The sequence below is a fragment of the Cyanistes caeruleus genome, chromosome 4 (genome assembly GCF_971803275.1).
Source record: "Cyanistes caeruleus chromosome 4, bCyaCae1.hap1.1, whole genome shotgun sequence".
In the NCBI taxonomy this organism is placed as follows: Eukaryota; Metazoa; Chordata; class Aves; order Passeriformes; family Paridae; genus Cyanistes; species Cyanistes caeruleus.
The window spans coordinates 80,835,844-80,861,009 of record NC_141704.1 but is presented as its reverse complement, the minus strand read 5'-3'; the positions used below and the strand labels follow the sequence as shown (position 1 = coordinate 80,861,009).

Here is a 25,166-nt window from a genome sequence, read left to right as displayed (position 1 = left end):
GGATGAGCAGCTTCTCCATTTATCACACCTCCTGAAATGCCACAATGTTCTCATTTTGTATTTCTGTTTAAAAAGTTTTAAAAACAGCGTGTTCTAATTCATGAGCAGTGTGATAGCTTTGGATTCTCCAAGCATTTTTTACTACAAACAGAATTAAACCACATTTAAGCTCAGCTGTAAACAGAGATTTTAGTAGATACTAACAACTCAGGTAGCAAAATAAATAGCAGTATTTTTTTCTAGGCTAACCCTGATGTTTGGACAGTTGTCTGGGATTTATGTGACATGATGGTTACTAAAGTATTCACATCTGTGCATTTAAAATATCACCAACTTACAATGCTTTTCCCTCCCTCCTGACTCAGATAAAAACAGGAACAAAATTGTGCCTTGCAGTTTTCAGAGTTATCTCCTTGGCTGATCACAGAAGTGAATAACCAGGCTGATTTTCTATTTCCAGCTGAAAATGTGTAAGTGATTAACAGCCCCCTGCACTTTGATACAGTGCTGAAAGATCTCTCCTTCTGAAGCAAAGACAGACCTGCTGTTTCCTTTTGCAAGCAAAAGGGGGGGAAAAAACTACAAGGAGAAAGGGATGGGAGGAGAAAATGTGCTTTCAGTTTTGTTTCTGCATGCCTCTTTCACCACAACTTAAATTTGCATACCTGACTTTTCCTGAGAAGATAAGGGGTGCCTGGAAAACCACTACATTTTTATATAAATAATAAAAAAAAGTCAAAAATTTATTCATAAACTGTCTACCCAATTCTACTCCTACAGAGGTCAGTGCTCTTCTTCATGACTTTATTCCTGCACTTTCATTCACGTGGTTTCCACTCACATCAATCACCTCAAATTATGAGTAAAACTCAAAAATTGAAGGACAACAAGGGTGGGTTTGTGGATACTGAAGGAAAGAGTCCAGCCTGGCCCCAGCTGGGAGTGCTGGCTCCTGGGGAAGATGCAGAGATTCATTTCATGGCTTTGCATCCCTTGGGACTGAGAAAGAAAAATAAAACCCAAAGAGATGACATTTTTAAATCGAGCCTTTTCTGTTTTGCTCTCTTTAATCACATATTGAAAGGAATTCAGACTGGATGGGTTTGATGCAAGTGCCAAATATCAGTGTAAAGCCCAGCACACAAAGGCTGGTAACAAGAAGGGGAAAAAATTAAATTTCAGAGAGAAGGAGGGGGGGAAAAAAGAAAAAAAAAAAAAAAAAAAAAGAGAGAAAAGAGTCCAGTTTTCCCACATGTTGAGGTCCTCAATTATTATTCAGCTACTTGAAAGCATCCACTTAGCTCATGTTTAGAACTTGTCTTTGGAAGCTCAGCAAGAGCTTTAGCAGAGCACAGTAAATAAACACAAATGAAAATGAATGAAAGTTCTCTTTTAAAAAAGAATAATTACAAACACTGTAAAAAATCTGATGAACTCTAAGTAGTATTATTCCTTTACACTAAAGAAATACATACAATATTTTTTTTTAAAATACAGAGGGGTTGACAGTGTCTTTTTCAGGACAGGAGGAGAGGGAGGCTGGAGAGAAGGCAATTGAGGGATAGAATAAATCCAAAAGTAGGCCAGCCATCAGTGGAATCATCACTGCTCACCAGGCTGCTGGAGCCTGTGCACCACTGTAGCTGAAATCATACTAAAAGGCACTCAGACCAAGGGAAGCTGCACCAGGGATTCCTTTAATGTGGCTCAGCACAAATTCAGGGTGTTTTAAAAATACATAGAAAAACTCTGAAAGTCCTCTCATGCACACCCAATGCTTGCAATTTCACAGTTTAGGTGATGAGAAAATGTTTACACTCTATTTAGCACAAATGATGTAAAATAAAGTATTAAAGTATCGATATTAAACATACTGAACTGTGCAAAATAAATCAAAAGTAACAATATCAGGGTAAGGGGACTAAGAACAGTTTTTTCTCCAAAAACTGGGAGGACATTCAGGCCAACTTACAAATTCTGAGAAAAACTTCAGGTTAAATCTCACTATAACTTATTGTAACCTTAAATGGAAAGCAAAATTTGTAATTTTAAAACATATCCTGCTGCTATCAACTTCACCTCTTCTATGAAACCCCCAAACTTCAGTATAATTTTTAATTCAGAATTAATACTTCAATAATATTGTCCAGCCATGGGTCTCCTGAAGAAATCATTCTACAGCAATATTTTTTTTAAACGTGACATCAATATTAAAAAACAACACAGACCAGGAAAAGTAGACAGTGAAATAAAAGGGAGGAGGCATTAAAAGTGTGGTTTGAACCAGGTTTTGGGTATAAGGAGTTTGAGCAAAAAGCCACTTATGTTGAATCACACTGCTCATTCCTGGGGCTGCCTAAACATGGGAGGGGAAAACACTTGCAGTTGTTTCTGCAAGCACTGGGATTTCAAGTGGTCCATATTTAGCATCATTAGTATTCACAGTTATTTCTTAGCAATTTGGTCAAACACAGGCTACAGGGGTAAGCCCTCTCCACAATTAGATGATTAATTCTGAAGGTGAAACACAAAGAACAGGACACTGACATCTAAGGGATGATTCTAGCAAAAGAAGAGAAGCCAAGCTGGTCAAAGGGCCTGGGGAAAAAAAAAGTATTTCCAAAAAAAAGAAAAACCAAACAGTGCAATTAAAAGTGCTAAAGTCAAAGCAATGGATTAATACTGGAATTCAGTGTGTCTCTACTAATTTCCAGCGGGCTGATTCCAGCTGGTGGGAATTTCCTACCCTTTCTGCCACCTTCTCTCCTAGGAAAAGGGGAGTGGGTACTCAGGAGCATCCCTCTGTCCCACCTCCCTGCAGCCCCCTTGTCCCATCAAACATCCTGGCACTGGGATCCAGCACTCACCTCTCTTCACTCCCAAAGCTGACAGGTGACAATCCAGGTGTGTCCAGCCGTGAGTCACTGCCCTGGGACAGCAACCACAGAGCACAAAGGGACTCGCAGAGCCATCATCTCTGGACTGCCCAAACAGCCACTGAACCCAAACCCTTCTTGCCCAAACTCCAGGATGGCTTTCTCCCAACCTGTGGCACCCTTTTTTTGCTGCCCTCACAGGCAATGTAGTTGTGTGAGGAAAGAAACAATGCTAGGTGGCTTTATCAAATTAACCCCCATGTTTCCTCCACTGCAAGCAGAAAAGAATACACAGCACGAGACAATCCTCACAGTTCTGCTCAGTAAAAGAACTTTAAAAATCCAAACCAGCCAAAGCTTTCAGCTTTTTGGTGATGAAAGTGACTGAGCCAGAGATAGCTTGGTTACAGATAGGGGAACCAGCCATAACCTTGTCTCTGCTATTCACGAGGTCAAAGTGTTCCATATGTTCTGGAAAGAGTTTGTGTCGGTGGAATACAACAAGATACAGGATGAACAATGTGTCTTAAGTTACCTTGGACTCTGGCCATTCATATTGCTCAGTAAAGGATGGATGAGCACTTTAATCCAACCATTTCTAGTTGGAAGAGAAAAAAAAAAGGTAAAGATTAAGGTAGAAACATAAGGTTCTTAATGAGAATTAATGCAGTTTGAAAAGATTTAATAATAACTACACATGTAAAATATGGTTCTAATATGTAAAAAAGTTCTCATAACAGTCAGAGATCCTGAATAAAATTTAAGCAGGTCATTTTTAGGAATTTAGGATCCAATAGGAGACAGACCTCTTCAGAACTGCTTGAGAAAATACAATTAGAAGCATTTGCTCTATTTATGAAAAGTATCCACATCAAAGATGTAAAAAATTGGAATGGGATCTTCTACAATAATTTAATTTTCTGATCTTTGTTTTATTAGACCTTGATTAGTAAATGGCATGGCAATATGTTCATACTGGAATAATTAGAGCACAGCCATGACTGTGAGTAACATGGCAGCTACAAATGTTCTGAGGGGAGAGCTGAGGTTGTTCCTTTCATCCTGACTGTGACCAAGCGGCCAACAATTCACTCCAGGTAGGAAATGGAACATACAGAATAATGGAATGAATCAGTCTGAACCAGTTTGTACTCACTGGATACAGTCTGAACTGGCAAGAACTGGTTTGGAACCCGCCAGAGCCAGCTTGAACCAGTTTGAATGGGTTGGAACAAATCTAAAACATTTTGAAGTGGTTTGAACCAGTCAAAATGTGGCAGAACCACCCAGAAGCAGTAAGAACCAGTTTAAACTGGTCAGAACTAGGTTGAACTGCTCAAAACAGGTTTGAAGCAGTTGGATCCAGTTTAAACTGGCCAGAAATGGTTTGAACCAGTCAGAAATGGCTGGAAGCTGTTTGAACCAGCTGGAACAGGTCTGGACCAGTTGGAAGTAGTCTGAACTGTTCTGGACTGAAGCAGTTGGAACAGGTTGGAACCGGTCAGAACTGTTTTGAACTGGATGGAACTGGTTTGAACCAGTCAGAACTGGCCGGACCCAGTTTGAACACTTTAGGCCATGTTATAAATTTAATTAAATATATATAAATATAAAAGTTTTGGGCAATTTAGAGCCAGTTTGATCCAGTTTCAAGCTGCTGGATCCAGCTTGTATCCTTTCTTTTCATGCCAGAGAATTCCTCCCTCCCTCTTTCCCTCCCAGCTCCCTGTGGAGGCTGTGCATCCTGCTGGGAGCGCAGGAACCCACGGCTGGAGAGGCTGGAAAGGAGAGCTGTGCTCAGGAGCCACTGCAGCTGGAACAGAGCCTGACCCTCATCCAGAGTCATGGTGTGCTCCTTTCCAAAGGGCACAGCATCCTCCCTCCCTCCTTCCCAATCCCTGCTGGGCCACTGCTCCACGTCACCTCCACAGAGCTCCTCTTCCCTGCTCCCGACCCCACGGCTGTCCTCAGGATCTACTGCCTGATAAATCCTGCTTAAAGGCTGCAGCACAAGCCAGGGACTGTGCTATAGCAACAGGAAAAGATGGAATTGTCTGTCAGACTGAAGAAATGCCCTCACAGCAAAGGCCCTGCGTGTTCCTGTGGAAGTGCCACTGGTACTGGATTTGCTCCGAGCTGGAACAGAACGCATCTCACATGCCGTGGGTACAGCTCAAACAAAAATACAGGCAGCACTTCAGGACTTTTAAACCAGTCACCTTGGAGATATCCCAGATGCACTTGCACTCATCACCCCTAAAAGAGATTGTCTTCCATAAACAGAATAATCTCCCAAGAGAGACACGTCTCATTCTCTTCCTTAACCAGATTCACCGTGGGTTCTTGCTTAGTCACACTGCAATAACTGTTTTTCCCAACCCTTAAAACTAGGAACAAGCTTGTCTGCCCTCATCATATCCTCTTGTAATGGTCAGGACAATCCAGAGTGAAATTAGCATGGGAACATCGTTTTATTTTAGAACAGCACTCAAAACAAGTGTTTCTTCACCATTTGAAAACAATTTCAGCTTGATTACAAATTATATATCCACCAGCAAAAAAAAAAAAACCAAAAAAACCCCAAAACAAAACAACAAACTGGGTTGCATTTAAACCAAGTATTTTTTTACTTTAATAGAAAATTTAGTTGTTCTAATGCATCATCTGCTTGCCAAGTCTACACTACCCCTAAGCCTTAACCAAATGCTGAGGGCAGGTAGAATCAACACCCTTCACAACTTCTGGTGCAAAATCCTAACACCCAGGAAGGAAATCCTTGGGATTAAGATTTGTGTTCTCCCAGATAAAGTCAACCTGGACTCTATTAACAAATTCAAACAGAAGTGTATGAACTTTGTAGTTCAGTATCAGTAAAATAACTTCTAATGAAGCCCAGGACTGTTGTGATAATCATATTTTTACCATCCCAGAAGGTCTACCCTGCACTAACTTCAGTACCTACTTTGACAAATGCCAATTAAAATAATTAAAATCCTCAAAGAGCAAACAGCACTTTTTTTTTCATATTTAAAAACACATTCTTTCAAACCTCCACCTCCAAAAAAAAACCAGCTTTAAGACACAGCCAGGCATTACTGACACTGGAGATGCTGCTTTACCTTTTCCCTAAATGACAAATGACTTTGCATATCAGCAAAGAGATGTCATCCTCTTTGTGAGTAAAGCATTGTCTGACGTTCCCTGTTGAGTTTTCCAAGGGCGTTAAACAAGATTTCTTTCCTTTATGAAGTCAATGGTTACCTTGTTTCTGGGTAACACTCATCCAATTTCATTAGCATTTTACAGGGGTGGATATCATTGTAAAAGGGAAAAGAATGAAAGAAAGGCTACTCAGAGTGGTTTAACTGAAGGCATCATGAATTCACTATCAACAAAGCACTAAATCACTAAATATTTCAAAGCAGAGAAGGCAGTTTTGCAAGGTAAACATCTACACTTTTACTGCAGTCTTTTCAAAGCCCTCAGGACCAAGGTCAATTTTATTGTGCTGTCATTCCACAGGAGATAAGGACTTTTCAAAGGTATACTTGTCCATTTATTATAATTTTTAAAAGTATGTAACTTGAAAGGAAAAAAACATAAAAATCTAAATTTACCAGGCAGCACAGAAACAGTGAGAATTTCTAGCGACACAAATGCTGCTTGCAGGGTTACTCTTTCCAATTCAAACCTCACTGAATGTATTTTGAAACACTGCAAAGAAAACCAAGCACTTAAAATCACTACCACGTCCCATCTGCAAGAAAGAACCCCAGAACATTTCAACTGCACCTATTCAATCCCCACAAAACTTGGCAAAAGGAATGGAAATCTGCAGAGATCTACAGGAGATATGTCATAAATATATTGTATTAAAAATAATTTTTAAAAATACAGGAGATATAATCTACAGGACATATAACATCAATTAATATGTCTTATTAAAAAAAATTAAAAATACAGGAGATATAATCTACAGGACCTATAACATCAATTAATATGTCTTATTAAAAAAAATTAAAAATACAGGAGATATAATATACAGGACATATAAATTAATATGTCTTATTAAAAATAATTTTTAAAAATACAGGAGATATAATCTACAGGACCTATAACATCAATTAATATATTTTAATTAAAAAAAAATTAAAAATACAGGAGATATAATCTACAGGACCTATAACATCAATTAATATATTTTAATAAAAAAAAAAATTAAAAATACAGGAGATATAATCTACAGGACCTATAACATCAAGCTCTGTTCTTTCAGCAGATGTAGCACCTGATAGCTGAGCATTGAATAACTCAGAACTCCAGGTGACAGGTTGGGTGTATTTTGGGTGTAACACAACAGCAGACAGGACACAACCTCCCCAAAGCTTTGCTTTAGGAGGTCTTGGGTACCAAGGCAGGAAACTAAAGGTTAAAAATGTGATTTGAGCTCACCTGTGTAGCTTTGAGGAAAAGCAGAGCTGCTCAAGCCAAAGCTGAAATATCAGAATAGCAATAGGTTTCAGGAACTCCTCCCAATTACAATCACCTAATCTCTAAAGTAAATTATAGATAGCACCTGAAAGGTTTGGCTGTTTCAACAGCAAGGGTTTGTTTAACAAGAAGGAATGGACATAAGCCCAGTGCAAAAGAGAGCAGGGAAAGCAATTCCCACTCACACATTCCCAGGGAGCACCAGGAAGCACAGAAAGCAGGAAATGATTGGGGAAACAGTAGGGGAAAGCAGGCTGTGGCTTAATTGGATTTTTCATATTGATAATGAATTTTAAAAGCACACTTAACTCTAAATATTTAAGTGAGACACTGCTTTTTTGAAATAGTCAGATGGTAGAAAGATTTTGAGGTTTGTTTTTTTTGTTGTTTTCTTTTGGTGGGGTTTTGTTTTTCTTTGTTTTGTTGGTTTTTGTTGGGTTTTTTTTAAGTAATGATAATAAAGACATAGAAAGAGTTCTGGTCTGAGTTCACTCCTCCAAACAAGAGTAAGAAGCATGAGAAACATGAATCTGTAGAAGGAATATTCTATTTTTTTTTCCCCTGAAGTATCCAGAAAAGATTTGCAAGAACTATAAGAATAATTCATTTACACGAGAAGAAGAAGCCACAGTTTTATTTGAATGAGAAAAATTATGGAAATAAGGGAAAAAATGAGTCCATCTTTGCAATGCATAACCATAATGACTCATGTTTGATCCATTTGCTTAATTATTTTGCATTTGCTAACAGCCAGTGCTGCATGGTCAACCACAACATAAAGCAGATGAGCTTTGCTAAGAATTTTAGACAGATAAAGTCTGTTCCTCATGCTGAAGGGGGATCAGCATGAAAACCAAAGTAATACCTTCCCTTTTAAAACAACTAGCTCTTTTAAAGTAAGGAGGAATGATAATAGGAATAATAATAGGAATAATAATAGCAATAATAACAATAATGTTAAAATATCATTCCTCTTTGAAACCTTGAACTGGTACTTGCAGTTCAGTGTTATTAAACTGTACAGGTGTACGAATGCCTTGCCAGCATCCTGAAATTTACTCTTCCTCTTCACAGAAGGAATGTGCATTTCCTTCTTTGCTTCATTTCTTCCTGCACTTCACCTCTATTATAGGAACTATTGGCTTCAACCACCTGCACCTTCCTCCAGACAGGCAAGTGCCAAAGCTCCTGGTTTCCTGAAACTCTTTGGGGAGAACAGCACCCCAACACAAATTCACAGCAGCATGTCAGTACTGTCTAAGCTGAATCAGATCCCTGATTATCAGCAATTAAGCCTACCAAGAAATTAGCCCAGCAGCCTCCTCTTTGCCCAAAATAATTAGCTTTTCTGCTTACAGCACACAACGGTGCCAAAACTCCTCATTTTTCAAAACAGGTTTGTGAGAGCCAAAGGAAAAGAACTTGGATTTAAAACCATGTAATTTCACCCTTAATGATCAGTGCAGTCTAGAGAAGGAATCAAGAATTTAATTCATAATTCTCTGACATATCAGTGCTGCAGCAGTGGGCTTGGCATGCCCACTGGAACATTCCACTTGAATATGAGAATCTTTTTGACTTGTGAGGGTGGCAGAGCACTGGAAGAGCCCAGAGAGGGATGAGAGCCAAGCCTTTTCCAGAGGTCTGAGCGTTCCCAGAGAGGAACGACAGGTTATTCCATGGCTTTGGAGGACACTGTGGTTCCACACATTTCACTGGTGCACAGATTTGCTGCTTTTTGGGTTAAATAGTGAAGGACTGAATGCTTACTCTGCACCTGCAGCTCATTTACAAATGCTGCACCTTTATAATCCCAAGTGGGCACCCAAATGAGTGCCAGATCTTAACAACTGTATTTTAACACTCTTAAGTACTTTAAAGGAAGATAACATATTGGCTATTCAGCAATAGCATTCCCCCACTAAGTCCCCTCATTAAACACATACAAGAAAAACAAGGTATTCAACAGGAAAAAGAAAAATAAAATTAAAAGAGCATGTATTGACTCCTTCTCTTAGCCATATTTTCTTAATACAAGCCAACATCAATCAATCTCTTCATTCAAAGTGCAATTCTCACCTCTCCACGTGGAACATGTTAATGAGTTTACACTAAAAAAAAAAAAAAATCATCTGTATTTACCAGGTACACAGAAAGAACAGGTTTCAGTGCTGCTTCCTCTGTGTGAAAGAAAAGCCAAGAGCTCTTCTCTTGCCATAGGATAACAGGCACAAAATACAAGCTCACAAAGCCAGTGTGGGTGTTCTGTTTTGGTGGGGGTTGTTTTGGGTTTTTCTTTTGTTTGGTGTTTTTTTTTTTATTACCCTCTCAGTGCTTCTGCCAGCACCGAATTTAGTGTTAATTAAAAATTGCTGGCTCAGCCCTGCACCAGGAGTGCAGCAGCAGTGCAGGTGAGAGGAGATCTGATCACCAGCAAAGGGGGGGCTCTGCAGCTCTGGAGACCATGACAGAGCCTGGAAATCAATTATGGCCCTCCTGCAACTTAAATTTACGTTTTAGAGTGGCTAAAGAAGCTCTGCTCCTCCAAGAAAATCTTAAAGTGTAATGATATCATGAAGATGAAGTACTTGGGTGAGTAAGATCCTGATAACAAGGAATGCCTTTCCCTAGAGCTGTACACACAACCCAGCACGAACACAGTCCTCACCATAAAAAACCTTGGTGAGGAGCAAGCTGGGAGAAGGAAACCAAGAGAAGTTACCCCTGGATAAGATCAACATATTTCAGGCCATGAATCAGCTGGCTTCCATACCCAGTGTGTCATTTACAGAGACTATTACGGACTGAAGCTTTCACTTAAAATTATGAGAACAATTATTGCAATCAGGAAACAACCATTTGTTGGGCTGAAATGTTGCCTTCAGTGCAGTTTGCAAAACAGCTTCAGGAAATACATTTTGCTCATCTCTACTTGTAAAGGAATATAAAAAAAAAAATGATGCATGCATACTAGGGGGGAAAAACAAACAAAATAACTAACTAAAAAGGAGTGTTGTCTCCTTTTGCTGGTTTAAATAAAACACTACTACTCCTCTTCAGTTCGTCCTCTGAAAAACTCTACAACCAAAAAATTTAAAGAACTTGTGATGAGGTGAAAGGGTCAGGATTAAAAACCAAGCAGCAACCACCACACATGAGTTCTACAAAGCTTACTGCCAGTCAGCTCCTAATTTCAGTCTACATCTGAACCACTCTGCAGGGCAGTGCAGAAGGGCTGCTTGTGACCACGCTGCTCTCATCTCAGCAGGCTAAATCACAGCACAGATGAGGCCACAGGGGTATCCCAGAGCCCTTCCAAACACTCTTCCTTTAGATTTCTCCTTTTCTTTTTGGCAAACAGCACCCAGATCCTGCTCTGGTGTAATCAGGTCTCCTGACAATGTGAAACTCACACTTTAAAGAGCCCACAGACAGATGGATTCAATTTAATTCATGACTATGAACAGCTGCTCCTGATCACCAGCTTGTACAGCACACCCATTCATCACAAAATATTTCAAAAGGCTGAGCTGAAATGGAACAAATGAATTTGAAGGAGTATGGGAGGTACTGTGCTAGCCTTGGAGAATGTGTCAGATGCAAAAAGCACAGCTATGGGACTGCCATTAATTTATTCCTGTAAATGCTGGCTCTGCTCTATTAGCAGCATTCTCCAGATTCTCAAAAATCCAGGAGGGCAGCCTGAATAAGGTATTAGAAGGTGTAATTAAATACTCCTTACTGAAGGTGATTTTAACTAAGTCAGTCACTAAAAGGAGCAGACAGCATGTTTAAATTGGGCTGGGGAAAACTTCAAGATGACAAGCCTCAAACAGCTGCTGAAAGGAGAGGAGGTTATTTCCCCAAGTGCTCTAACTCAGAACAAGATCCACCAGCCATGCAGGGGAGGGCCATGGACCTGCCTTTGCCACTTTCATCTTAAATACTGTGAGAAGCCTCGCTGCTTTTAAAAAGTTTTCATCTTTCTCTTTGGTCCTTCAGCACAGCTGCAGCCAAGAAGAAGGCCCTGACAAATGAAACCACCCATTTTGAAAGTCTGTGAAGAGATGGAGAGCTGACACAGAGCTGAGTAATTCACATTCTTTCTTATTTTTTTTTTTTTTTATAAATTTCAGGAATTATGTGGCAAAAATAGACATTTTAAACATCACAGTGTTTGTCATGGCCACTGGATCATCTGTGGGTGGCTCAGTTTTTCACAGAGCACTTCCTATGAGTTGTGCACAGATGTTGGGAAGAAAGGTGATGTGCAGGGAGGAAAATTCTCCATGAGCTGCCCCAGTGGCAATTCATTCTTGCCAATTCCTGCTAGGGATTTCTAGGAGGGGGGAAAACAAGTTTCCAAGATATTTTTGAAGGTAATTCTTATCTAGAAGTGATATTTATAGCAACTTCAGACACCTGTATCATACTTGTGTGGATTCATGAGGAAAGCATGTAATGCTTATGTAGAATTCCAAATTTCAACTGCTATGAGGTTGTTGCATCAGATTTTTCTGTCTTACTATGAAAAACACACTTTCATTCTGAGCCACAGAGAATTTATAAATAATTTGTTGTAACACTTATCGATAAATGGGGAGTAAAAAGAAACAAAAGTTTCTTCGCTATAGAAAAATGTAATTTTGCAACAAAATGGGGAAAAAAAAGGAAAAATAAAAAAAAAAAGACAGGTTTTTTGAACAATAATATTTCTCTCTTTCCTTCTTGCTCTACCTTCCTCAGGGCCAGGCAAGGAGACAGAGCTCAGGTGTCAGAAGCTTGCACAAATAATGCACACCCTCTGCCCTTCCACACAGTGGAACAAAGCCACTGCTTGCCATCACCCAGGCTCCTGCTGCCTGCTAGGAAAGCAAGTGATGAGTGCATCTCTAAAACCCAGCTCTGAGACAGCAGCTTGAGCCTCTTTTGGGAGCCCCACGCGCTGCCAGGGTGCGCGCTCCGACGCGCGGGGAGACGCTGCGGGCTCGGTTTTATCTGCCAGAGCCAAGGCAGGAGCACACACGGGCTCACCCACCTTCTGCAAAGGTTATTCATCACCACAGCAACCTCCAAACAAAGGTGGGAGCCAAGTCAAACCCACTGGCTTCACCCAGCCCTGTCCCTCTGATGACAGAGGGCAAAGGTGCTCTCTGCTTGTGCCCTACAGGGGACTTAATTGCTTGGGTTTGTTTTTATGTCACTGGGTCTCACAATTCCACTCTCAGCATCCCAGCGTGCCCAGAGAGGCCACAGGGATCCATTAAACAATAAAAATTCTTCTGTAGCCCCAGCTAAAAGGAGAGAGAAGAGGCACAATTCCTTCTTGCCACACGGTGAGCAGGTGCCAAAATCCATTTCACTGTCACCCCACTTCCTCCACGTGCTGCCCGAGGTACCAGGAACAGCTGCTGTGAAATAAACACCTCAACCAAATGTTATAGATACATAATAAATTACTGGCTTTTCACAAATATTAAAATGAATGTTATATGTATAAGGTTAGAGAACTTGGTAGTATTAATACAGTTCCTTCTATTTCTGTTATTGATGAAACTTAGAAATAGTGGTATAATATACATATATCTTGAGCTATGGCACAGTATTAAAGCAAAAGCTACTTTTGTTTGTATAACCCCAAAATTGAAAAAGATAGTTAGAGACTATCCATTCTTAAATTATCTTATCCAGATGAGGACAGCAGTGACCAGAGCTCTGGGGGAGGAATTTATTGCATTTCTGTTATCAGGGAATGTGAAACTCCGTGGATCCAAGAAGATTGATCTATTGGGAAGGGGGCAAGTTAAAAACTAAACACAGAAACATCCAAAACTTAAGAGGAATGTTTGAATTATGTATAAGAATTTATGGATATGTAGTAATATTCTGTTTTTAAGGGACAATCCTTTGTTAGCAAGGTGCGCACTCTTGGCTGAATGCAGAGACACCCAGCCGTATCTGTAACTTTATCACCTAATTGTCTTTCTATTAAACTTTTAAATTCTATAAAAAATATGTGAACCTCGTTTTTCACACCAAGAAAAGCCCAGTCTGTTTAGCTTCCATTCTGTCCTTCCTCTCCCTTCACCACTTCTTCACATCCTCTCTCACTCCATGGGAGATTAATGATTTTGGATACGCTACGAGAATCCAACCGAGACAATAAAATAATAAACTCAGCACAAATGAAAAGCAGTTTCATTTATTCCCCTAAATCTGGAAAGATTTTAAACAAACCCCTACGTTTCCCGAGTCGCTCGAGGAAAGAGATTATGAAAAATTTCTCCATTTCTAAACCTTTCCAACTACCAGGAGGGAAAAAAAAAACGCTGTCTGTAATGACAAGCTGTCAACACTCAGTGGGCAGCACGGCTCTCATTTGTGACACCGAGCTTTTGCCTGCAGAGCCAGGCACGTGGGCACCAGCAGCCAACACCACATGCAATGACAGCACTGAAAATGCCCAGATTTCTCTACCTGTCCTAAAGCACATCCCCCCACCTGAGCAGCTTGGTCTCAGGATTTTAAAAGACAGAGTAACTATTTGTTTTGAATTAAAGGATTTTAAAAAAACCAAAAAAACCCACCCCAAACCCAGTGGTTCTGAGGAATTTTATTTTTTACATCAAAGCCACAGGTGACTGGAGCAGATAACAAAATCTCATTTACTCCTGCCAAGAAATAGAAGTTAAATGTTGCTGTAGTAAAATCATCAGAAATACACATCCAGCTTCAGTGTTTTTGGATCTAAGCAAAATTTATGTTAACAAAAGGGTGGTTTGATTTGTACCAATGGCTTAAGCTATCATTTTTCTTGAGTTTCAGAACAGTCATTGGTAGCTAACCATTAATCTTTGGCAAGCTCATGATGGTTTACAATTTTTGTCAGTGTGTTCCAGCATCCAACCACCTGAGGCAGGAGGTTCATTTACCTGATTCTGCAATATTTCTATTAGCCAAGCACTTCAGTGATTTGGCACTTCAAGGGAGCTGATAGGAAAAGTAAGAACACGCTTTTTATCAGGGCCCAAAGCAATAGGAACAAGAGAGAATGGTTTTAAAGTCAAGTTGAATTAGTATGGATATAAGGAAGTTTTTTACAACAAAGATGGTAAAAGAGATTACCCAGAGGGGTGGTGGATGCCCCATCCCTGGAAACAATCATGGCCAGGTTGGATGGAGCTCTGAGAAACATGGTCTAGTTCAACATGTCCCTTCCCATTGCAGGGGCACTGTACTAGATGGTCTTTAAAGATTCCCCCAATGTAAAACATTTTATGATTCTATGATAATATTACTCTGACACTATAATTAAGAAGAACTACAAATTAATTTTTTAAAAAAGCAATTTTTTTTTTTTTTAAATGCAACAAAATTCAGCTTCCAGATGAAGGTTCAAGCCACAGTTTCAAAAGCCTGCACTGCACTTGCAGGCAGCAAACAGCAACCGAGCAGAACTTCATGCAAAGTGCAGAACACCACTCAACCCCAAGGGCAGGACACTCCCCAGACACCCTGCACTTGAAGCTCTATGCTCTGTAGCACTCTCAGAAATATTTCTGTAGAAATAAATAAATGAAGAACCCCAAAAAAAACCCACCTCACCGACTCTGATTTGAGTTCACAGGCATTTCTGAAGCGCAGCCACAGGCAAACCCATGAACCTGGATGTACCCAGAGCAGTGATTTGTGTCACAGCACCATCACCCCCTGACGTGGTAGGCAGGCACTGGCTTGACTCAGTCTTTATTTGTGCAGTGAATTTTCAACCCACCTTCCTGATGGATCTGCAGTTTCAAAAGGAACCTCTCCACACGGAGCTGGTGTTCCCACCCATGCTGAGAGGGAGCAAAGGTTTTTGCCTTCTCCCCCCACGCAGGAATTCCATCTCATGAGTCAGACTGAGACCTCAGACACAACCCACAGATATCTGTCCTAAATTGGTGTCCCCCTGGCCAGGATATGCTTCCACTGAAACTATTTGGCTTCTAGAAAAAAATCTGTGGTCTCTTAACTTTTAATAACTGAAAATATTTACAAGAGGGAAAAAAAAGTGCACCAACCCAAGTGCAAGTTTGATTTTAACCAAAAAAACACTGCTTCAATAACTACCTTGCTTTTTTTATTTCTACAGACCCTGAAAATCAATTTCAATTTGAAAACCTTTCTCCTCCAAAGTTGATGCTGTTAGCACTGAAGTTGCTGTATTATTTAAGTGCTGGGTTTCAGCGTTCTCCAGCAGCAGAAAGGAACTGCATCTACCTTCAGTGGTTCCCAAGATAGCAGCTGTTTGTGCTTGAACTGAAGAGGGAAGAGCAGCTGCAATAAAAAGGGAAGGAACTTAAGGACAGGTACGTTCCAGCTTGCAGTGGTTATGTGACAACAGCACCGAATTTGTTTTCCTACACTTTCCATTAATTAAAGACTGCTTATTTTAGTCTGGCTTAAGAGGCTACTGGACCTTGAAATAATGTGCTTGTATTCCTTGCTTTGCCTTTGCCTCCTCCAGCATAAGGCAGAATTACCCTCATAATTTTTCAGGCCAGGGTAATTTTCCAACACTGCTGCTAATCAAGGTAGCATGTACAGCTCAGGACAGCACTGACCTTCAGGTCTTTGTGCAAATACCTTCTTAACAATATGGCAAGAACCTGAAATTCAAGTGCCCTGGATGCATATTACCCTTCCTGCACCCATCTTTACCTTCTACCTGCTCCAGATGAAACCTTCAGAAGTTCTGCCTAAAGCCCCTGCTCTGATATTCATGGGACAATTCAGCACCTGGTGCCCAGTCGTGTCATGCGGATGCTTTAATGGGATTCCATCCATGTGCAGAGGGGCTATCTCCCCCAAATTCCACAGAGATTTTTAAATGATTAGCTACAGCTAAGGGCACATATGTTGTTTTTAATAGCAAACGTGTGTTTTACAGACCAGGCTGCATCTCATCAATAATTCCTTGGTGCCACACTGCCAGCAGCCAGCCCAGCATGACAGAGTCTTAAATAAAGCAGGGTGTAACAAGGTGTAAGGCAGCCCTCCACACATTTGCTGTCAAAGAATCACAGCATTTCAGCTTCTGGAAGGAGCAGATTGCCATTGTTTTATCAAGGAAAATCACAGATTGGAAAAACTGACTCTAAAAAAATTAATTGTTAGCTATTGCCTTTTGTAGAGAGGTTATGGCTAGTATTGAGCTGGAAATAGGATCAAGCCTCAGAGGTCAGAACAAGCTCACTCTTTTCTTTACACAGCATCTGCAAAAGGAAGCTGGGGATGAAGTTTGTCTGCACACAACCACAAAGAGATTTAAACAGGGGAAAAAAAAAAAAAACAAATCCATGCACTTACATAAAAGGCTTTGGGTAGTTTCATTTTCCATTCAGCTGGAAAGGGAGAGAACCAGCACACACACACACACATTTCTTATCACCCTTGTGCTGACAGCAGCCAGTCACTACTGCTGTTATCAGAACCCCACAGGATTCCCAGGCTGAGGAAGAGGGTATAAAATCTCCTCTGGTTAAAAAAGCACAGTGGTATCATCTCCTATAACACACAAATGCTACAGAATTGAAGTTTGGTCCCACCAAAATGAGTTTGGTTACTCATTCAGTGGAGGGAGTGGGGAAAAAAATCCATAAATATACAAACAAATAGTAAGGATTCCCTAAGATTAGCTGGTAACCTGGATCTCATTTTCTCTAAGCCCATCAGTCATGCTCTGGGAAAAACAAACAAGGCAGGCCAGTCTGTGCATCCAGAAACAGAGTTTGCAATAGATACCAGTTGTCAAAGAGACAGGGAGGAGAGAGAGAAGCTGAGCTTAGGTACAACTCACCTGTGCAAATGCCACGTGCCTGGGCTTAAAACTTCAGCCTGGGTAGGTGCTGTCCCTGCTATTGCTTAATTCAGCTGGCTGGCATCTCCCCAGAGGCACTCAGAAGGCAGCTGCCCAACAGGACAAATCACTGAAAACCAGAAAAGAAATAGGTTCAGCTTTGCAATTGCACTGCACATTATACAATGAGTTCAACTTGCTATTCCATGACTTCTTAAAATGTGATTTCCCTCAGTGCATGACAGGGAGAAATGCAATTCATCCTCTACTGTCAGAGTGAATTTCCTAAATTTCAGTAATACCAGCAAGAACTCCTCTGTACAGCCAACAGGAACCTCATGGTCAAGAGAACTGAACAGCCTCCACCCTCAAACCCTTCAAGTTTTGTTTTCAGTTTTGCATCTGACATTCAAGAATTAGTCTTTTTCTACTTCATTTCTTTATTTGTATCCAACACTTTGTTCTAACTTGACTTGTAATACAAGTAATTTCCAGCTTCCTTCATAGCTGCTATTCCAGGCACTGAACAGCTCTTCAAATTTTAGCAAATCTGACCAATTTACAGCAGAACTTTCTTATTAATTACTCTCTTTAAACCTTCATTTTGGCATTATCCCAATTCTGTGACTTCCATGTGAGGTTCCATTTCCTTTCTCTTACAAGGCCATTTACAATAAATCCAATTAAAATTAATTAAAACACACAGATCAATTTGATATAGCAACAGAACCAGGAAGAAGCAGTACCAAGTCAACTCACTGGTAGGACAATTCAGTCAATCTGAATTGACCCAGTGGTTGCACATGAATGTAAAAATGAAGTAGCACACTGAACTAGTTTTTGTACTGAACCTTACCAATCTGCTTACCAATATGAGCAGATTCTACTGGTGGTTTATCTGTTAATCACCTATTTCTGTTGAAAATGTAACATTTCAACATTTGAAGGGGAGATAAACATGTTTTTTTTTCTGACCAGGAAACCCTCACAGAAGGAAGGGCAACACTTGGGCACAACACAGGTGAGCTCAGTGACCTCAGGCAGGACTCTCCACCCTTCCATGCCCATTTCATTCCCTTCAGAACATGGATATGGTCCAAGAAGGATGAGGAGCTACTGGAGAGGGTCCAGCAGTGGGACATAATGATGAGAGGTCTGGAGTGCCTCTTTCAAGAAGAGACTGCAGGAGCTGAGCCTGGGCAATCCAGACAGGAGAAGACTCAGAAAGGATCTCATTAATCCATATAAATATCTCAAAGGGGTGCCAAGAGGACAGTGCCAGGCTCTTTTCAGTGCCAGGACAAGGAGCAGTGGCCATAAACCAAAACACAGCAAATTCCACCTTAACATAAAGGAAAGCTTTACACAGAGGATGGCAGAGCTGCCCAGGGAGGATGTGGAATCTCCCTTCCCTTCTCTTGTGTAACCTGCTCTAGGTGACCCTACCTTGGATGAGATGATCTCCAGAGGTCCCTTCCAACTCTAACTAATGATTATGTGTGATTCTGCAAGGAAAATTAAAAACAAAAGAGACAGACTACACCTCTTTTCTTATAGTAACTTATCTCAGTAGCTTCTTACGTAGAAATTAATTCTTCTGAGTAGAATGGAAGACTAAAGAATTCTGCTAAAAAAAAGGAAGTGGCAAACAGTAGCACACTCATTGTTTCCAGGCTCCTTATCTCTGAAATTTGTTACAGGTTTTGGGATTCTCATCTGAAAGCCAATGTAAAACAGAAAAGGGAAAAACAGATTTCACTGGTGAGTTTCTGAGCTCCTCCTTGCTAATGTGATTCCCTCGTTTGCTGCCCTGGACATGAACACAGTTAATGAATAATGACTGTGCAAACAAAATATCAGACAATGATGGGAGGGGGAGGGAAGGGTGAAATGATTGTGTGGGAGGCTTGGGTTGGATTTGGCAACAATTAGAAAAATTGATGCCCTTTTAATTATAGGAAAAGGCTTTGCTGGAAAGATAAGATGGACATGACATTCAAAATACTTGAGTCTTTGGATTTAAATGTATGGAAACAGAGAGTTCAAAAGGCTGGGCTTCTTCATTGTGTTTTGTTAAAATTGTGTTATGTTAAAAAACACAGCTCCCAAAACTTAGATCCAACTGTGTGTGCAAACCTTCAGCTCAATTCAAAGCTGTTACAGGACAGATTTGATTTGCTTTTATCACTCTCTGGGAATATATACTACATTTTTTACATTTACTACATTATTTACTACAATATTATTTACTCCTAAAAGCTAGAAGATATCTTTGTTTTTCCCTTCTAGTAAGAGCCCAAGGCAGGAGAAGTTACAGACACTTGAAGAATCAGTCCAGTAACTCATTAACATCATTTAAGATCCTCTCCTAACTGGTTCCACCGAATAAATTATCAAAAGAGGGCACCAGAGATTGCTCCCTGTTTGATTAAGGTTGCAGAGTGCACATTTCCTGCTCTGCTGTCATTCCCAATTCCGGCAGCTCCTGCCAGATTCTCACATGTGAGAAATGCCTGCTACAGGCACATGAAATGCATTATCCCATATTCCTTTAGTAGCACAGAGCAGCTTAATGATATCCTTTAAAAAGTTAAAAGGGAAAAGGACATTTCTCCACCAAGCTCACACACAATTCCTCAATTACAAAATAAATCAAAACCTCTTGCAGTTTTACTTTGTGCCTCTACAGATCTTTTTTCCTTATCATATTTACATGATTATTTCTACAGTGAGATATAGCCATTTCTAAATAAGTGCTATTACATAAACCACACTTGCTGTCCTAAAATTTATAGTCACCATTTCCATTATTCAGTATCTTTCATCAGCACATCTCAAATAGTGTTTAAAAGATTTAATCATGTTAAACTACCAACTACCACTCCAGATGTGACTTACAAAGCGAAAGCACAATTAAACAAGGCAGGATTTTTCCAGGAAATATGGACTGTGATACTTAATCTGGCAAAATAACAGAGAGATAATTTAAAGTAAGGTATCTACAAAGAGCAGTGTCTGTGCCAAGAGACTGTTTGTATTGGTTTTGCAAAGAGTGGACAGAATGTTCTTTTCCAAAGAACCACAAAACAAACTTCCTGAACCAATCTGAGTTTTCTTTTTGCTTGTATTTAATCCAAGTCAATGTGGCCCAGCCAAACTTATTTAATAAGAAGTGGGGGGGAAGAATCAATTAGTTTGGCATAACCTTGTCTTGGAACAGCACAGTCACAATGCAAAGTGAGTGGAAGTGGTCACTGAGCAAATCTAGAACCATTGCTTCTCTGTGAAATTAGTAATAATAGCAGGGAAGGGGCTTTTTGACTATTTTTTAAAAACATTTCTTGCTCAGCATTACAAGCAGCTGTAATTAACTCCCTTCCTTTTTTGTTTTGTTCTGCTTTTAATGCGAGTCTCTTGATGCACACCAGCAGGGTTTCAGGATGTGGAAAAGAGAGAGGCAGTGTGTTGAGATGGCAATGCAGCACACAGGAAAAAGAACTTGAAATCATCACACACCAGTTTACTTAACATCATCTTTTGTTCCTAAATCAGTCATTTATATCATCTAGAAAAAAAAAAGAGAAAGAAAAAAAAAAACAAAACTAAAGAAAAACCAACAAAAAAACCTTCTCCAAGTTCAGCTTTTACCTCTTTTGGCCTTTCAGGAGCTGATGGGTAAGTGCACAGGGAAAAGCCTCTTTGCAAGGCAAAGATAAAAGCATTACTGGTAAGGTCAAGAGAGACAACATATCCTTTAGTGTGATGCATTTGTAATCCCTGTTTTAGAAGTACTAATGAATTTAAAATTAAAAGACATAATACACACCCTCTACCCTACAGGGAGATACCGGGAACCCCAAAACAAACACACCAACATTCAACCCTGCAGCAGGTCTGTTTACATGTACATCTGTGAAGGTTTCTTGACTAAGAAAAATGCTCATTTCACCAGAGACACAATGCAAGACTGCTCCCAGCACCTCTAGAATACAATTTTTCCAAAATGTACCACAGACAGATTTGTCACATTTGCCACACAAATGTCCATCTCTCCTCTCTGATGGGCTAAGATGCTGCATCATTTTGTCAGAGGGCCAAAAGGAAAGGAAGCCACCACACCACTCATGTACAAGTCAGACACTTAAAAGATTATATTCAACAATATAATCTCAAAATGCTGCACTAGAATTCCACTACAGAATAGTTATCCTAAAGAGATGAATAAAACACCCCCCAAGAGTGGGATGGATATAAAGAGAGACAAATCTGAGGGGAAGACAATAGAACTGCAAAATGTATTTCATGTTATTTATAATGAGGCAAAGCTTTGTAAATCCAGTTTGATGTCTAAAAGTTGTCCATCTTCACTGTCAGATTTGGTTTATTCACAGCCAGATACTAGATTTCAGAGGTTATCATCACAAGCTGTTTCCTTGTTTACTTCTGCATTTTGTTCAGCTTCTTACAGGGTAGAAAATAAAACCTGTTTTTACTTTTAGATTCCTCCTGCCACAATGTTTGGTTTTCAAACTCTTAAAGGATCAAGTTTAATGAACTGAAAATCAATCAGTACTATTTTTATTTTGAAATAGGAGACAAATTATATTAGTCTCAGGTATCATAAAAATTCTTTTCATATATTCAGCTTGGATCCAATTCTGAACCTCAGTGCATTAAAATTACACTGTCAAATATATTCATGTGTAAACCCTTATTCTACCTGCTAGAGGCGTATCTTGGTAGAAACCCTACAATTATTATTTTTTCAATTGAAGCAAAGAAAGATTATTAATAAAAAAACCTCCAAATGTTAAGTTTCTCCTTTCCTGAAGTCAATACAGAATCGGTCTCACATTTCAAGAGATCTGGGATTTCTTGTTAGCACTACAAAAGACAAACCTGTCTCTTTAGATATGGGGTAAGCAAACAAAAAATACCCTGAGCACAGGATATTATTTAGGAAGATTAGATTATTGTCTTTAAATACCACTGCAAATTGAAAGGATGAGCATAGAGAGCAATGGGAAACAGACACAGGGTAGTACTGGTGTGATTAAATTCACCACCCACTCCCACAAAAGGGACATGATAAGGTTGGGACTGCTCTTAAAAATTCCCAATACTTTTGACAAAGACTGATCTAAGATGTGTGGGAAGAATCATGTGTGACTTCAGAAAAAGCAGTAAGAAAAAATAATTTGTATTTTGGACAGAAGGAGAGTGCAAGAAGGGCTCGGTTTCTTACTAGTCACTCTGAAATGTGAGCAGAAATGCTCAGCCCTCGATTCTCAGGCTTTGCACTTTTGGTGGGACTTGAGGAACACTCTAAATACCAATTTCCAGATAACTGCCTTGTGGCAAAAACACACATCACATCCCTGCTCACCCTTTGAATTCCCTCTGCACCACCCAAAGACACTACACATTTATTTCAGGGTTTTTTCCATCCTACCACTGACTTAGAAAGGGAGGTTGTTGGTGCTCAGAGCAGTACAAACCAGGCTGTGGAGAGGAACTGTGCTATTTCTAGCTGACCTTTTTTCTTCAATTTTCCTGTTCAACAAAGGGGAGAAAAAAAGCCCCCTAAACAGCAAAAACCATGTGAAATTCAACAGAAACAGCAAAACAGAGAACATGGACAGATTAGAGTAAAACAACATCCCTCCTTGGCATATCTCAGCCTAGAGATTACCAAAATGTCCACTGTGCTCAGTAGCAAAGTAATTTCATTTCACAGCTGCCTGCTATCAAGTCCTTCCTTTGCTGGCCCTCTTGTAAAATGAGAGCTGAAAGAATCCAGTCAACTGTCCTGCTGTAGCCTGAAAAGTCAGGCTCTCTCACTGTGTCAGAAGGGCAAAGCTCACCATAAAAAGTGCCCAGTGTTCATGTGAAAATTTAACAAATAAAGAAGCTTGTTTAAAAAAAAAATATGCTAATGTTGTATTGTGTAGATTTATTATAGCTCATTTGTTGTGTGAGACTTCTCAAGATGTGGAAGAAGGAAGCCAGAAAACAGGAATGCCTTTAAAAGGATGGGGAAGCAGCACAAAGGAACAGTCTTAGTTAAGAAGAACTAAGCTAAGAACTCCTTAAGTTAAGAAAACTCAGGACCAAAAGGTGAATGATAGAAAATTTGGTTCAGACTGGTATAAATGTAATACTGTGCATTTATTAGGAACCTGGCCCTTCCTAGCACTGGAGAACTGTATCATCAGGAAGATCTTGAATATTTTCAATTTATTTAGGAAAGGACAAATTCAGGCAGCCCTTTGAAATCCCTTCCTCAAAGGAAAGCAGAGGGGTTTTCACATCAATACATCTATAGACATATCCACCACTATTATTACCACATTACAGCCACTGCGGTCATAAAAGCTGTTTTAAGCATAGTCTGTAGTAATAAATTAATTTCAGTGCCAATAATTTTCTCTTTGTAGCTGAGGAGGAGACTTTCCCCATCATGATGTAATCAGAAGTTACTTTGAAGCTGCATCGAAACATGGATTCATTAAATTTTTATCCCAAGAGAAGACAGAGCGCACCATGGACTCGGCCTCTCAAACACCTAAAACTTTTCCCAACCTATTAATTTTTTTCCTGTCCTCACGTACATCAAACAACATTGTTTATAGACAACTATAAAACCAGATAGCCTTCAGCAGTTCATGCTGTCCTTTACCTGGGAATCACAAGAGTCACAGCATTGAGACATCTGGATGCCAGGATTTTCAGTCTCTTCATTTCCTTAAATGCCATTTTTTACCTTTCCCTTTACATTTATCCCCAGTTAGAATCACTGATTAGCTCATCTGGGATCAAAGCACTGCACTCTTGGTGATGCTTCCCAGTGTTGTAGTGTGTTTATTTAGTTCTGTTAAAATTATTATTTTGTCTGTTTGATACATTCCTGGTTCTCCCCCATTTACTGTTTTGGTTGGTTCCATTTGTCTGTCATGTAAACCCCTCCCAGTTTTCCTGAATGTTCCCCATCAATCACCTTTACCCTGCCCCATCTCCCCATCCATCATCATAAACCCCACCTCTCCTTCCATGTATATCATCCCTTCCTCAACACGTTATTGGTTGTTTTTTATGTTCCCGCCTTCTTTGTATCCCCATTGGTCCCTGACATTGTAACCTCCTCCCCTTACCCCTCCCTCTGTGAGCTCCCATTGGCCTCTGGACTGTGCCCGCCCCTGAGATAAAACCCAGTGCACAGAGGTGCTTGGGGCTCTCTTCAGTCCTGAATTCTCCCAGCCCAGACCCTTGTGCTCATCCCCTCTCCCGAATAAACCTGTTCCTGGGAAGTACAGCCGAGTGAGTCTCCTCCTTCCTTTTGCCATCACCCACGACGCCTGATCTGGCAGAGCCCGGCAGGATTCGGTGCTCTGAAGGTTCTGCAGTGGGATCTCCTTTCCCCTGCAGTTCCCCACTCCTGGCGCCTGCCCGTGCCGCAGTGGCACCGCAGAGCCAGCCCGGAGCTCCGCTGCGGCCAAGAGCCGTGCCTTTACATTCTTCCCCAGTTAGAATCACTGATCAGCTCATCTGGGATCAAAGCACTGCGCTCTTGGTGATGCTTCCCAGTCTTTTCTGATATTGCCCACCAAAGTAAAAACCCTGCTCAAAGCAATTCATTACAAAATTCTGCAACTTGGACCTTTTTTTCTCCTGCTCCGTCATTGGTACTGACCACAGCCCTTGAACCCCTCATTATTGACCTCAACTTCACAAATTAATGGTTTATTATAATGCAGTGAGGCACATTAAAGCACATGCCAAGTTAAATCTGCCTGAAAAGAAAAAAAAATAAATCAATGCAACTATGAAAAGCAAAGTTTGTAATTGCCTTTAGTAGTCTAGCAATCCATGTGGGAAAAAAAGAAAAGAGAGAACAAACCTGTTTTCAGGCTAAATATCAGGTCTAAAAACAAAAGTGACATATTATTTTGAAAAGAATC

At 40.2% G+C, this 25,166-nt stretch overlaps 1 protein-coding gene and 1 long non-coding RNA gene across 11 annotated transcripts in view; one reads left to right on the top strand and one right to left on the bottom strand.

Moving 5' to 3' along the window:
• The window catches only part of EPS8 (EGFR pathway substrate 8, signaling adaptor), a 129,619-nt gene that overhangs the window by 79,354 nt on the left and 25,099 nt on the right, over nucleotides 1-25,166 (bottom strand). For 9 of the 10 annotated variants that reach the window (XM_023925535.2, XM_023925572.2, XM_086886002.1 and 6 more), the window contains one exon: nucleotides 17,209-17,338. The gene's annotated coding sequence lies outside the window, so the exon portion shown is untranslated. Of the gene's footprint in view, nucleotides 1-14,967; nucleotides 15,131-17,208; nucleotides 17,339-25,166 lie in introns of those variants that run through there. The other variant, XM_086886006.1, reaches the window with a different exon arrangement.
• On the top strand, nucleotides 10,910-13,380 carry LOC111928236 (uncharacterized). Its single transcript, XR_002863978.2, has 3 exons — nucleotides 10,910-11,078; nucleotides 11,370-11,457; nucleotides 12,114-13,380. It is a non-coding gene; the product is annotated as an uncharacterized LOC111928236 (long non-coding RNA).